The sequence below is a fragment of the Passer domesticus genome, chromosome 5, assembly GCF_036417665.1.
Source record: "Passer domesticus isolate bPasDom1 chromosome 5, bPasDom1.hap1, whole genome shotgun sequence".
NCBI classification, from domain to species: domain Eukaryota; kingdom Metazoa; phylum Chordata; class Aves; order Passeriformes; family Passeridae; genus Passer; species Passer domesticus.
Window position 1 is genome coordinate 6,563,229 of NC_087478.1, and position 15,090 is coordinate 6,578,318.

The 15,090-nt window shown below is 42.3% G+C and overlaps 1 protein-coding gene across 6 annotated transcripts in view; it reads right to left on the minus strand.

Annotated features, from left to right (window-relative positions):
• GRM3 (glutamate metabotropic receptor 3) overlaps positions 1-15,090 on the minus strand; it is a 102,605-nt gene that overhangs the window by 52,113 nt on the left and 35,402 nt on the right. For 2 of the 6 annotated variants that reach the window (XM_064421847.1, XM_064421845.1), the window contains exon 2: positions 12,241-12,341. The exons of 2 other annotated variants lie outside the window; for them this stretch is intronic. The gene's annotated coding sequence lies outside the window, so the exon portion shown is untranslated. Of the gene's footprint in view, positions 1-12,234; positions 12,342-15,090 lie in introns of all 6 variants that reach the window. 2 more of the 6 variants (XM_064421843.1, XM_064421844.1) reach the window with 1 other exon arrangement.

The following is a 15,090-nucleotide window of genomic DNA, read 5'->3' on the forward strand; positions in this document are numbered from 1 at the left end:
CTCCCCTGAACCCGTGTTCCAGCTGAGGTGCTCTGCCTGGGCATTCTTGGCTCCCTCCGGAGCGAGCTGCCAGATTTCACTCTTACTATTGTGCCAAGATGTTTTCCCCGCATTTTGGCAATACAGAAAATATGGCTGAGCCTCTGCATAAGTGGAAGGCAGAGAGTCCTTTGCTACTACTGGTTCTGTTGAGGTTTTGGCTGGCAGCCTCAGAGTCACACCAGGCTCACAGAGCAGCAGTGTGCACCCTTTTTCCTCTCTGGCTGCATGTGTGGTAATTTCTGCGGCCACTCAGCCTGTTCTGATGGGACCCAATCCTGGCTTGGACCCCCAAGTAGCAGCACTCTAACCTGGCATGGAACTGTCCACATCACAGCTCAGGATGGGAGAAACTGGAATAGCGGAGGTGATGGCAAGCAGTGGGCAAAGTCCCCTCTGTGGCTTCTTCTCCCTGCCCCAGTCTAGTGATGAGTCAAATAAAAACCTTCCCAGGCTGGTGCTCCCATCCCTGTCTGGTCTGAGCTGTATCTCCCAGTTTGCCACAGCCATACCAAGCACTCAGCTGGAAATTTTCCAGGTTAAGATGGTTCTTCTGATATGATTGAGGCAATATTTCTCCCTCTGACATATTCACCACGAGCACTTAGAGCAGGAGCTGCTGCCTTGCCCATGCCTGTGCAGGGCTGAGCTCTTGTCTCATCACCACTGACCAACCATTCAGTGATGAGACTCCATGTGCTGAACTTGCTCACTGACATATGGCAACATTTTGGGCACTTCTGACCTTCTCCAGGAGAATAGCCTGCTTATTCTAGTTAAGAAACATGCCAGGTGTCTCTGGGACCCCCAAAGACACTGAAATATTTCTAATGAAAAGATGTGCTCCTTCTTTGGGTATTCCCAGCATCTACAATATGAGGTCAAGGCAGGGTTTCACCTACTGGCCACTTGTTTGGTCATGTTCCTGGTAACAACACAAAGCAATAGAAAGGGATCAAAACATGGAAAGAATGTTCAGATTTTTAAGAAAGACCTATTTAGCAGTGGGTTGTAGCTTTTTGATATTTAATTGTTTTCTTTCCTTCTTTTAAAATATAAAAGGATTAAAAATTTAGCAACCGTAGCCTCTGTTGAAATGATCCTTCCCTCCTCCACCCCACTACACCCTCCCCCCCAGAGCCCAGACTGGTAACTCTTCCATCACATGAATGTTACCTCCAGGCAGCAGCATTCAGCCGAGTGTGAAATCACAATTAACGGAGCAAGTGTTTTGTAAGTGAGCAGAGACGGCCACAAATTACATCCTGCTATTAGCTGACTTTAGATCAACATTGTTGAACAGCTCCATGATTACTGGGCTGTGGCGTGTATTAAAAAAACATTAATAAAACATAATTGATTGTGAATTGTGCTTACTGCCTTTATAGTTCTAATTACAAAAGTCTCAGAAGTTTTCTAGAAACAAAAGCTGCCCTCAGATATTTGTCGGAACTGGATTGTACTAAAAATTTTACAGAATTTGTTTTGCAGCTGTTGTAAATCAGTAAACTACTGAAGCCTGTGGGGTTTGCTGGCTGATAGATCCTCTTTGCTTTTTTCATTTCCAGATTGCAAAGAGAAGCACAAGAGTGCCTTACCTCCACCAGAAGGTAGTACTGGAAGTGGGAACAATACCTCAGTCTGCCATGCACTAGGCATGTCCTTATGTCACTGACATGGAGCAGGAGCTGGTGGCTGCCATTTACTGAGAAACAGGCAAATACAGAGCTATACTTCAAAAATACTCATATTTATGACTTTCTTTTGGGCCCTGGATTATTTTCAAAGCTTAAATCAGGTATTCTTACAGGAACCTGGAATGTTAATCCTGATTCATGATCCTGTCTGGGCTCATGGAGGGACAAGATATGTCAAAAAAGTTTATGGCTACATTATCAAACTTGGATGCCCTGCTATGAATTTATGGACTTTAAAAAGATTGTTTGCAATCAGTCAAATGTGGGACTTCAAATGTGGGACTTGAGGCCCAGACAGTGACACAAATGGACTGCTCTTCTTCATCAGTTAGTGCTTCAGGTGCCTAAATCTCACTCTCAGGCTGAGAATTCCCAAAACACTTCAGATCCTGCCGGCACTTGCTGATCAAGGTGATGCTTGACTCCACTTCTAAGCCAAATTTAGTTGGAGGAAGATGGATCTCTGCCAAAGTCCTCAGGGAAGCAGGCTCAGGGATATGAGTGGGATCTTGCCCTAGCAGTTACTATTTAAGACGTTTCCTCACCCAACAGAGAGATGGTATAAAGTGAGGAATAAACCTCACAGGTTCTGAATCTCTCCTGTTGTGACCACTAAAAATGCTAGTGCTAGGAGTGTTGAAAAATCTTAGAAGTGGATCTAAAATTAGGTAATATAATGCCTGCATTATTTATTGACTTTTTTTCAGCTTGTGCCCTGGTAAACAAACTTGTATAAATAGTGGGAGTAGATTGCTTAAAAGCATTTCCTGTTAAAGAGCTAGCAGCAAGAGTTATTTTTAATGAAAATAAACCAGAGAAAGCAATTTTTTTCCTGTTTCTGCAAAGATTTATCTCATGAAGGCAGCAACGAACATGCCTTGTCCTGAGCAAGGGAGTGACTTCTACTGCTAAGAAATGAAATGTCAGTCAGTTATCACTCAGGCTCATTTCACTTTAGTACTCAGCTCTTTCCAGGTTCATCCTGGAACAAACAGCTCCAACCTGCACCAAGATTTCCTCTTTCCATGCCACCTGTCCCTCCCTCAGATCTGATGCAAACTCCTTGCTTGGCTCCTTTCATGCATCTCCACAGCAGTGTATGTACATGCAGACTTATATTTTTATGAGAGGAGGCAGAGCCTCACACCCCCAACACACGCACTGCATTCTCTCACTCTAAATGGCCATTGCTATGGCAACAACAGCTTAACTCAAAATTTAGAGAGGTATTTAGCACAAATTATGAAAGAAGAGATGAGACGCTGGGTAAAGCCGTGCATGGTTTGGTGTCTCACTGTGTCTCCATTCACCGATTGCTTTGGGACACCCTGGGGACCTTGTCACTTGTAGCCTGTCACCTTCTGCCCAGCACTGTGCAGGAAACAGCTTTCTCTAGCATGGGCTTTGTCTTTATTCTTTTCAGTGCTGACAGCAAATGGACTTGCAGCCATCTGATTGCCAACAGAAGTGAATTTGCAGTCTGTCCAGCTTGGTCCTCAATCCCTCTGCTGGAATAATTCATGGCCTGCTAGTGTGATGGGGGAATTCCTTGTTAATGAAGGGAAGGAAAGACACAGGCCCTATTTAGAATATCTGGAACAGTGCTGGTGCTCTGATGAAGGCCCATATGAGTTGTTGGATGAAGCACAGTGCATGTCTGTGACACTTCTCCTTGCAAGGAGTTGCTCTGTGGTGCCAAATCTCCGACATAACGACAAAGCAGAAGAAAGACAAACATGAATAACTTCAACAATTCCTAGTGAATTCATGTTTTTTCTAAAACCTGTGCAAACTTTGTCCTATGTTCTTATATAAGGTCATATCTTATATAAGCCAAGGTCTACAAGGAGAAAGACTTATAGGAGGACATGAGAGAGAGTAGATTTACATTAGATATGGAGAAGAAATTATTTCCTGTGAGAGTGAAGAGGGACTGGAACAGATTGTCCACAGAAGCTGTGGACTCCCCATTGCTAGAAGTGTTCAGTTAGCTGGGACTTACTAGGGAGGTTGAAATTAAATGGTCTTTAAGGTCTCTTCCAACCCAAATCATTCTATGGTTATTCTATGGTGATGATCCTTTGCTTTGGACAAAGCACAAAATTGGCAAAAAACATTCAGAGAAATGTTCATACCTAATTTTAGCCTTTTAAAATGAGGTTCCTTCTTTGGAACCTAAAGCTAAGCAGGATGATCACAGATGTTAACCGTGCTCCTTTCATCCCTCACTAGAGGCAGACAAAGAGTTTTGGTCAAGGAAGAGTTAAAACAGCTTTACATGGATGTTTGGATAGAGGCTTATAATTTCTTGGAAGGCACAGTCCACAGTAAGGATGTACTTCTGCCTCACTCCAGGAGGAGTTAGATCTGATTTATTTTGGGAGGATCAGGACTGGATATTCTTTCTGTGTGGCCTCTATGCCTTGTAATAACAAGCTCTCTTGTTATTACAATTCTCATTGCAATCTAAGATTAATACTTGTATCCCAAATTTCACCGAGGCCAGCATGAATGAATAATAATCCCATTAAGGAATTCAAGAACTGGCCAAGAGTCACTAGTTGTATTTGTTAACGGAACTGAACCAGAGGTGAGGGTTTCATTGCTTTTCTTGCACTTTCTGGCTTTGACTGGGGAGAAACTTCATGACTGCCAACATTTCTACTGACCACAGGAAGGCAGAGCCATCCTCATGGCAGCAGGCATGCAATAAAAGCCATTCTGTCATAATTGCCTCAAATTCTCCTGTCAGGCAACGATCGAAAAAGGAGAGCTGAGAAACCACAAGGCCAGGTGCATGAGAAAAAAAGTAGGTTAGGAATTGTACATGCCAGATTGTGAATCAGGCTGCACTCCCCTCAAGGGCATATTCTTCCAGTTCCACAGCTTGTTTCATGGAGAGGAAGATGATGGAGAAGAACCATCTCTGGAGATTGTCTGTTTTTCCCGGGGCTGTGGTGTTACTCCACATGCCAGTGTCGTGCCTCTGGGAGGCAAAGTACATCACACGTGATGAACTGCAGAGGGATCTTTGAGCAAGGAGCAAAATCAGGAAGCAAACAGCAGCCCTGGATGTGGCTCTGCTGCAGCAGTAGCTGAGCAGCAGCTCAGGGTGTGCTGAGAGTGGGGACAAGCTCTGGGAGTCTCACTAAAAGTGACTGGGAAGAGGGGAATTGAAGAAGGATAAAAAGCATGGAAAAGTGAAGGAACTTGAGGGGAAATTTTTAAATTCATTTTCTAGGGTAGATATCTTTGACTAAATTCTAGACCTTTAAGGTACACAACAGCTTGCAGAGAGAAAGAAATGTGGTTCCCTATGTTTTAAATTGAATGAACTTATGTGCTTTTTAGGACTATCACACTCAGTTTGTCAGCAGTGAAATACCCTCCCTTCATGGCCCAGGCCCAGCTACCTTTTCTCAGGAAATCAAAACAGCATAGCCAACATCTGACTTTTCCTATTCCACCCAGGAGTGAAAAATACACATGGAAAACAGGGAAGGCCTGTGAAAACAGGTGACAAGATTTAAAATGGGAACTCCTGTGGCATCTTTCCAATATAAAATGAAGACAACACTTGAGTAACAGCCTACTCTTATCACAGGCTGCATGTTTTTGGTACGTCCTAGTAGGTTGTAGAAGTGACATCTACATTTGCAATAAAGAGGTGTCAAATATGGCTAGTACTCCTGACCAGAAGAGTTCTCACTGGTTTGGATAAGCTACTGGCTGCTTTGACTGTGCCCTCCCTGTAACTTCCCTGCCTAAAACAAGTCTGCAAGGCGTGAAATCAGGCTTTACTGAATTCAGAGCCAAGCTTTCACTGATGTCAGTCAAACACAGGCTATCCCCAGGTGACACTTGTGTTCCAGTTTGAGTGTATTCTTTCTGACATAGAATAAGACCAGGGCATTTTAGTTTTTCCAAGACAGATACATCATCTGGCAGTTTCCAGCTGATGTAAGATAGGTGACAATAGTGATACAGCCTATCCATGGAAAGCCTCTTTGCCTGTGGTTTCCTGCAGGGGGGTTTTTGCTGTTTGCTGTGTGGCTGAGCTCACTCCTCAGCCTTTCTTTATCAAGGGATTTTAATAATGTTTTTCATTCCTTTATTCAGCCACCTTCCTTTCCCCAAAAAATAAACCTGTAACAAATTAATGTCTTCAAAGTCTGTATTTTGTATGATTTTGTTGACACTGGCTAGCATTCAAACCTTATTGGAATTGACAGTTAATGTAATTGCATAAGCCCTATTTCCTTAGGAAAACAGCCTTCAAAAGACCAGGACATGCTACAAGAACTCCTCTATCCTTGCAGGGTCCCAGGCTTTAACTTTTTAACCTCCCCTGTTGTTATGTAAGCCAATAGCACAGCTTTGTTCCTGGAATTAGTTAATTACAGAACTTGGTTCATCAAATATATTTTAAACATTGAAATAGGATGAAATAAATTGCGCACTACTGTATCTATTTCTCTCCATGGACAATGAACAGGGTCTGTAGAGCTGGACAAAGGAATTTCCTGGGTGGAGTGGACTCTTCAGACTCTCCTTTAGTCGGTGAGGCCAACATGGCCAAAAGTTGTTGGCATGCCATTCATTTCACAGAATCACAGAATCAGTCAGGCTAGAAGGCACCAGTGGGTCACCTGCTCCAAACTCCCTGCTCAAGCAGGGTCATCCCAGAGCACAGAATTGTGTCCAGATGGTTCTCGACTATCTCCAGTGACGGAGACTCCACAGTCTCTCTGCACAATCTGTTCCAGTGCTTGGTCCCAGGACAGAAATTCTTCCTCATGTTCAGGTGGAACTTCCCAGGCATCAGTTTCTGCCCTTTGCCTCTTTCCTACTGCAAGGCTGAACAGGCTCAACTGCCTCACCCTGTCCTTGTAGGAGGGATGCTTCAGACCCCCAAACATCTTTGTGGCCTCTTCTGGACCCTCTCACTTATACTGAGCTGCCCAAAACTGGGCACAGTATGCAGATGTGGCCTCACTAGGGGTGAGTAGAGGGGCAGGATCACCTCCCTTGACCTGCTGGCAATGCTTTTCCTAGTGCATCCCAGGATATCATTGTCCTTCTTGACTCCTGGGACACATTGTAGCTCATGGACAGCTTGCTGTGCCCCAGAAGCCCCAGGTCCTTTCTATTTTAGGCTGATTCATACCCTGCACTCTATTGACTGTATTGATGAAATCCACATATAGTCACTTGGGTCACATGAGACATCAACAACAAAGATATCTCCGTAAGAAGGACTCCCTTCATTCTCAGATTTTCAGTGTAGCAGAGGTCTGGTCCCTCTGTCACATTATTTGGATGTTATCAGGCCTTGGTAGTTTCAGGCCATGTGCCTTAGCACTAAAAGCTCTCCTCTGTGAGAAGGAGCAATACCATATGAAATAGGGAGAGCTCACATTTTGCAAATCCATTTTTTCTGTGGGCAGTGTTTCAGTTTCATTCTGGGATCATTGATTTGCTAGCTTTGAGCTGTTTTCTTCATCAAGCCCAGAGGATAAGCTTTTTTTGCACTGCATCTTTCTCTCTTCTGTGGCTAATGCTAGTTTATTCTCCATCAAATCTTATGTAAAGCTTTTACAGGAGAATTCATCTGTGCTATGCTCTTCAGTTGTTTTTTGGAAAAAAAAAAATGAATAAACCAGAATAAACTGGAAGATTGTCAGTGTATTTTGCAGATTATCTGTGTTCCAACTCTACTCACAGGAAAATGCAAAGTCGATTAAAACCCACCAAGTGTAATAAATATGTTTTTTGATTCTGTCAGCATGGCTAAAGATAAAAGCTAATGGCAAATCCATAATACAGTCATACAGATCAAATGATCTATCAATCCATAAGCTTGCATTCATGACAGATAAATGCTCTTATTATCTTCACAGCATGCCCCAGTTAGTCCAGCATGAACTTGGTGAGTTAACTTGGCACTCTGCTGTCAGGGTGTTGGCATGCAGGAAGTTTGTTTGTTACAATAGTAATTTAAATGCTGAAAGTTCCATTTCTTCAGTCTGTCAACTGTTGCTTTCATTGATTACTGCTCAGCTGAGCCCCTCAGCAGCTCCCAGGTGTATCCCACTCCTTTTTTTTCCAGTTGTGATCTCCTGTTCCTCTTCCAAACTTTCCCCTCTTCATGCCAGCAGCTTATTTCTCCCAAGTTATTGGTGTACTCAGCCTCAAGGAGAAAACTCTACATTTCCAGTCATCTAGGGCTTGAGACAACCACATGATGGGAAGTATTTGAGGCACCACAGTCAGGGAAAACTTGCACATTTTTCAAGATAAATTCAAGAATTTGTGTCAGTTATCAACATGAGACTTTTGTCTGGTCCACTGGTTCAGTGAGTCAAGGGTACTATAGACTGGAACTACAAATTCTCTTGTATGAACAGACTGTTTTGAGCTAGGACTGTAATCACAAGGAATAAAACACTGCCTAATGCAATGGCCAAATCAAGAACCAATGAAAGAGGGTCCATTTGTGTCAATCATAGTTATCTTGTTGATGGATCTGTCCCACTGTTAATGTTAAAACCCTTTTTGTTCTCTTGTTCCAGATATTCAGAATTATTCATTCGTCCTGAATGGATATTTTGTGCTTAAACTGAATCTTAGAAGCTTATTTAGAACCACTTAAGATCTTAAATTAAATATGAGTGTAATGTGGGGAGGCATAGAAATGAAAGATCCATAATTTTTCAAGTGTAAAATTAAATTCCTCCCTCCTTTCCTCTGATTTTATGCATCTAGTACAAAGTATATGGAATTTGAGTAGGTGAACTAAGAAATTCAGAGTGTTTTGATAGATATCTGCATGGGAGAGATACACAACTATTGTAGGTCCACAGAAATACATCAATTGATTAGTTTCTTTTCTGATAAAAGTTGCAGATTTTCTCCATTTACATTTAAAGGCCAACAGAACTGACATATGAATTTTTTCCTATTTTATCTGTTGCATCTCAGGACCCACAGGGAAGAAATTAAAAACTCATCATCTGGCCAGCATGGAGGCTCAGAGCTTTGATGGTTTCAGCTGTTAAGCCTGCTGTTCCACAGAACCCATTTTTGACTCCTAGCTCTGCTGCCCAAACCGATGTGCTGATGTTTGGTTGGAAGTGATACAGTTCCAGACAGGGTTAGCAATTTACAAAATTTCCATCAGGCTAAGCATAGCAGTGAGCATACATGTGCATGCATGCATGTGGGTTTTGTTGCTGTTTTCAGCATTCAGGAAACAATTACAGGAGAGCATTAGCTGTGCTTCAGTGCAGACTGTGAGTCTAAAGTAATGGCATGATCTTCACTCAGGGACCGAGAATGTCCCAGATGGATCAGCAAAGCAGCAGGGAAGTAAACCTACAACACAACTAATTTTCTCCAGTTTACTTCTCTGTTTTGAACACCTAACCCTTACACTCAGGATTTTTTTTCATGGAATTATGAATAGCTCTCTCATTTTCAGCAGCTGAACCAAGAAACGAGATTATTTTTCCACAATTACAACTCCCTTTATTACAGGGTATAATGCCATCCCTGTATTTTAGCAATGAGAAGCTGTGGAGAAAACAAAGTATGGCCTGAATCAATGGCAGAAGAAGCAAAGATTACTTCTTTCCCAGTGTCAGAATAAAACTCTCAGAAATCACGAATGCCTAAGAACAATGAAGAGAACAAGAAGCTGCAGGCAATGGGGTATTACCTTCAGTACAGCCCAGTCCATACACAAGAAGAGATGGTTCTTGTTATAAGACTCATAGCTACTAAAAGTAAACACCATTTAGGTTACCAAAACACTTTCAGGTCTTCATCATCCAAAGCTAATTTTTCCCCTAAAAACATTTATTGAATACCCATTTCTCTTTACCCGTACTGCCTCACTTAAACTAGACAGCTGTGGCCACAGTGATAGTCTATTACAAAGCTATTTGTCCATAAAGATAATTAATTTCTATGGGGAAATGCATAGCCAGCAGCAGAACCAAGAGAAAAGAGGTCAGATAATAGGTGAGAACAATTTAAAGTGCCCTCAATACTCATTGTGCTGTTGATGAGAAGGAGCAAACCCTGGAATTTTCTATGAAGGTGTCCTTCAGCACTTTTTGACCATATGACAATCACCTAATTTAAATACAGACTTCCCCAAATCTCGTAAAAACTCATGTACATCACATATTTTCTACACTCATTAAAGCACATGAGATTACTTTTTTCTGGTGGTTTGGGGTCACAATATAATACACAAAATCCCCTTCCAACTGTTGGAAAGTCTTCAGTCTAGCAGGTAAACCAGAGCACTCAAATCTGGACAGTCTTTCTCTGTCTTTGGCTCACCTCTTTGTACCTATAGAAAATAGAAGATAACATTGCTTTGTGACCTTGCAGTTGTGTCCTAAGGATTAATGCTTGGAACGCGCGACACGCTCCCGCAGTGCACGGCAGTCAGGTCAGTGAGTACACTCTGTTCCTCTTTGCATGGAGGTAAATTAGGTGTGCCTCTGATGGCAGCAGAAATTTGGCCCCATTGGATGAATCCCATGATCCTCAGGCTTTAGACAGATTCATCCAGCTGGCACCATGCCTCACAAACTTCAGTGTGGTGACACATCTTGAAAGTAAAGGTATCTTTTGGGAAGTGGGAGAGTAAGTTGATAGGTAAAGCAGGAACTAGGGGCACACTGGTAAAACTGGAGATACTCTCTGGAGAATTTTATACCTGCTCCCTTCTGAAAGGACTGGTGGAAGAACAATTCAATAGGGCATATGGGGTCATCTCTGCTGCATGCACACAGAGAGAAAATCATAAGCTAGCAGTTTTTCTGGGGTTCCCTCTACTTTCTGGGCACATGAATGTTCCTCAGGAAAATCCCATGGGGTTTTCAGAGAATGTGAGTTTGGCTGCTGCTCCAAAGTGCTTTCTGGAGAGCCTTTCTAAAGGCTGTGGGGAAGAGCAGGGAAGCCAGCTGAAGAACGAGGGTGTCAATAACACCTATTGAGTGTGAGTTCCCCTGGCCCAGAGCTGCTGCTTAGACAGACACTGTAGGCAGAGTGCTTGGCAGGCTGACTCTGCTTTCTGAAGCCAGGCTTCATCCTACAGCCATGAGCAGGGTGCTGCTGGGAGCTCCTCACTGCACTGAAAATAGCCAGCCCTGAGCTTGTGCTGCATCCCACCGTGTGCCTGGGATCTGGGCAACAAGGGAGCCCTCTCCCCAAGTAACCCTTAGTCCATCATGCCTTGACAAGCACCAGCTAAAATCTCAGCATACACCAGTTGAGCAAGCACCAGTTATTATTTGTATTAATTATTCATGTATTTCCATTTTATTAAATAACTGAGCTACAACTATTCATATTTCTGCCTTCTTACTCCAGCACTTACACAGGCTCAAAGGGCAGATGATAAATACATTTAATACTTCCTCAAATGCAAATGTTTTTGTTTGTTTTTCAATGTTTACTTGCTTGACTGGAGCATTTCACTTGAATACCTCATACCCCAGTTAGACTGCAAAGTGGGATTCACGCCTGGGTAAAGGTAATTTGCTTGCTTTACAACACCAAGACAAATACTGGTCTGAAGCACCGGCATGAGGTCAGTCAGGTCTGAGATTTTAAATACCAAAAGATTTACAATCCCATCCTGACAGCCCCTCTGCTCCTTCTCATGTTTTCCATAGCAAGATTCATTTAAAGCTTTAAATATGGGAAGCAGAAAAGGAGTAATTAATTTTGCTTGCACAACAGCAGTCACAACTTGTAAGGCTTTGATAGCTTCCTTAAACCCAAAGGAATTCAGATAGCTAGGGCAATGAATGCTTACCAATATTTGTATTGGAAGGACATAGTTTTCAGAACACACATTTTTGTCTTGCAGAAACCTGACAGTGATGAGAGTATGTAGGATGCTTTACTACTAATATATTCACATGATGCTACTTAATTTCCTATTTCATCTTGTTCAGCATATTCCCTTTGTGTTTCTTAAATCAATAGAATTGCAGTAAGCCAACAGATTTTTTCAATATTTTGTAGGATGCTCTGCCCTTACCACCATACTTAATACCTATTGCTTTTGGTAAGACAAATAAACTCCTAAAATGCTATATTTGCTACTTAGAAGGAAGTTGACTGTGTGTTTTGGGGGATAAGAAATTCAATTGCAGAAAGCTAAACATATATGCGTGGAGCTGAATGCTTTTGGAAACAAATTCTGTGGGCTTTCATATTTGTATCACTGTCATGATTTTGAATGGAAAATGGAAAACTTATGATGAATGCATAATAGGCTATTGCATTTCCATCTGAGACAGAAGGAACGTGCTCACTTCTTCAGAAGGGAAGACAGATGAAGGCAGACAAGCTGCAGGATAAAACAAGAATTAAGTGATAGCCTCTTAATGATCATTGTTCTGCTATCTGTCCATTATCTGTCTGGGTGTAGGTAGCAAACACCACATGAATTTAAACAAAACCCATTACTCACACTCACTTGCAGACGTGTTGATAGGAGTTGCTTGACAGGTCTTACACAGGAAACAGGATGTAACTGAGCCCGGTGCTCTGTTGATTCTCCTCCAGCAAATTCTCTACCTGTGCAGGAATATTTTAAGACCTCACTAACTTTGACAGAGTGTTAGGGGTTTTCTTTTGCTTATTCGTGTTTTGTATCATTATTGGGTCTCTACAATAACAGATGGTGAAATCTCCCGAGTAAGCCAAATGCCAGTGATTTTCCTTACAGGATGTCATGCAAAAACACTAACAGCTCGGCTCCTATTAGTACTAGAAACCGATGGGCCAGCTCCAGCACCTTTTAAAGTTCCTGGGTGTCTTTGGATCAGCTCCATGGCACGGCTGAATGAGGCAAGCAATCTGCTTTAAACACTCCTTTATTATTCCCAGAGTTTCTGCTGAATAGTCTATCAAACAGGCTAAAAATCTCTCTTAGAGAGGACTTTCTTTTTAGAAAACACAGGTTATTTTAGAGGAGAGTAAAATCAGGACAGTTTGCAGGTAAATTTAAAATGCCCATTTGTTTTTCTTTCTTGAATCAGGGACTTGTCACTTCTGAGATAGCCACTGCTGGTGGTTTGGGTTTGCTGGCAGCAAACAGATTGCACTTGGCATAGGTGACAACCAGCTTGGCCAGGCTCATCTTTCCTTGGTCCTTTCCCTGTGCCTCTTGCCGTGCCATATTGAAGGAACATTGCTTAACGGCTATAATGGGATATTTACATCTATTTCATGCTCCTAGAGCTGTCCTAATTGACACTTTTCTCTCATCATGATTAACTTATCATCTGCTGATCATGAAATCTCAATGGAATTCATAGCTCTCGGTCAGGTGTGACTGTAGGGACATTTTTTTATCCTTGTAAGTCCCATATTCCCCACTGGTTATGTGAAAAATGGAGTCCTTTCACCACATTCATGGGCTTTGAGAGTAAGTTTGGATATATTTACAAAGTCCATAAATTTAGATTGTCTTCTATTTATATCTAACTGCATTTCATGTAAAATTCTTATTTTCAAGATCACATATCTATTTATGACCACTTTTGAAATTAGATTTCCTTTTGAATGAACTGTTGGTGGTCCCCTAACAAAGAGATGTTTGCTTTGTTGGATCTCTGAACAGGTCTTGAATTGGGGACCAGGTCTGAGTCTTTTCATTGTACTTAAAGAGAAAAGAGGAGAAGTGCTTCTCCTCTCCTTCCTGGTTCCTCTGAGGAGATAACTGAATGTCTGAGAAATATTTTAAGCAGAATGCAAGTGTAAGCAGGGGCCCTAAAGAGGTGACATGGTCCCTGCAATAGGCTTCATACACATGCCAAGAGGGAGTCCTTCCCTCTTTATCTCTGGGACTGTCTGCTGGACAACAGCCAGTAATGGACACTGAGTGACACAGTAGCAATAAGGACAAGATGTCTGTCAACTTCATACAACCCTAGTTATGTACAGATATTTGTGGTTTTGGCTTTCATTACTCTAGGCCCCCTTGCTTTTCAGTGAGGTAAGTCCTGAACTTATCCACTTTGGCATTTTCCGTGAGCGAGGAGAGAGGTAGCAAAGACAGAGGAAAGAAAGCATTTATTATGAAATGTCTTCAAGGAGAGTTAATTTTTTTTGACTGATGTCTGCGGAGTTTTCATATTTATTCGGAAGGAAATCATGCTCAGCAATTGTCATTACCTCCCAGAGAAGTGTTGCATTCGTTTGAAGGTATATTTGACACATATTGTGTCAAAGCTCATGGTCTCTCAGACATGACATGTGACAGCTGAAATTATTTGACATGCTCCAGTTAAAGGAATTGAGAACCAAATTCCCAGGGGCTGCGGACAGTTTCTGTACATAAAGCTCTCTTTGAGTATAAAGGAGATTTTTTTCAAAAGCATTCAAATCGGTTTTTCCTGCTCTCATAGAGTTAATTCTGGATTCTTTTGATCACCAAGGTAGTTCTTCAGTATATCTGAGCCAGTTTGGCTGAAATGATCTTAGCAAATAGGATGGGCCATGGACCACTCTGATCTGGATACCATCTGACACAGCTGTGCCATTTCAGAGAAAATCTCTGGAGCTCCAGAACTGGAAGGTCCCATTCCACAGATCTGATGTGAATACTGCTGGGGCTAAGATGGTCTCCAGCCTTTCCCCAGGAGCTGTGTTGGGAGAGTTATATTGGTCAAATCTCTGTGGCTGGAGACTGTTTTAGCCATTAAATGATATGATGATATTCTGCTGGCTGTTGCTGTTTAAGAGCTGTAGCTGCAATCTTTGAGCTCCTCTGCCATCAGTACAGATGATCAGAACTGTGCACAGTCCTTGACATGAGGAGCTGCACCCTCATGTGTATAGCTATGTCTGGTCTCATAAATTAAACCCCCGTGGGACCATTCTGAGGCAATGAGATCATTAGGCCACAGTAGTGGGCACTCATCCCAGCCTCTGAAAAAGGGCGCCCATGCTGTGAATATATCTGGTGAATGGTCCCCACTATGTGCTAAGTCCACACACATGTCAATGAATTATTCAGAACAATGCCACATCCCAAAAGAACTCCAGGGATCACTCAAGCAATTTCCCAGTATGGGCAATCAGGATTATATTGTCAATGTCTTTTCACTGGCACTGTTTAGCTCATTAGTAATACAAAAAGTCCTCACCACTTCTGCTAGAGAAATCTTCCCTGATGCATCCTAGCATGCTTTGCTAATAGCTGCATCAAGATTGTCCCTGGGCACCATCCCCCAGTTGAGAAAACTCATGTGCCTCTTCCTATGAGGTCTCAAGTATAAACTTCCAGGTGCTAACTGAAATTCTTCATGCTTTTCTAAAG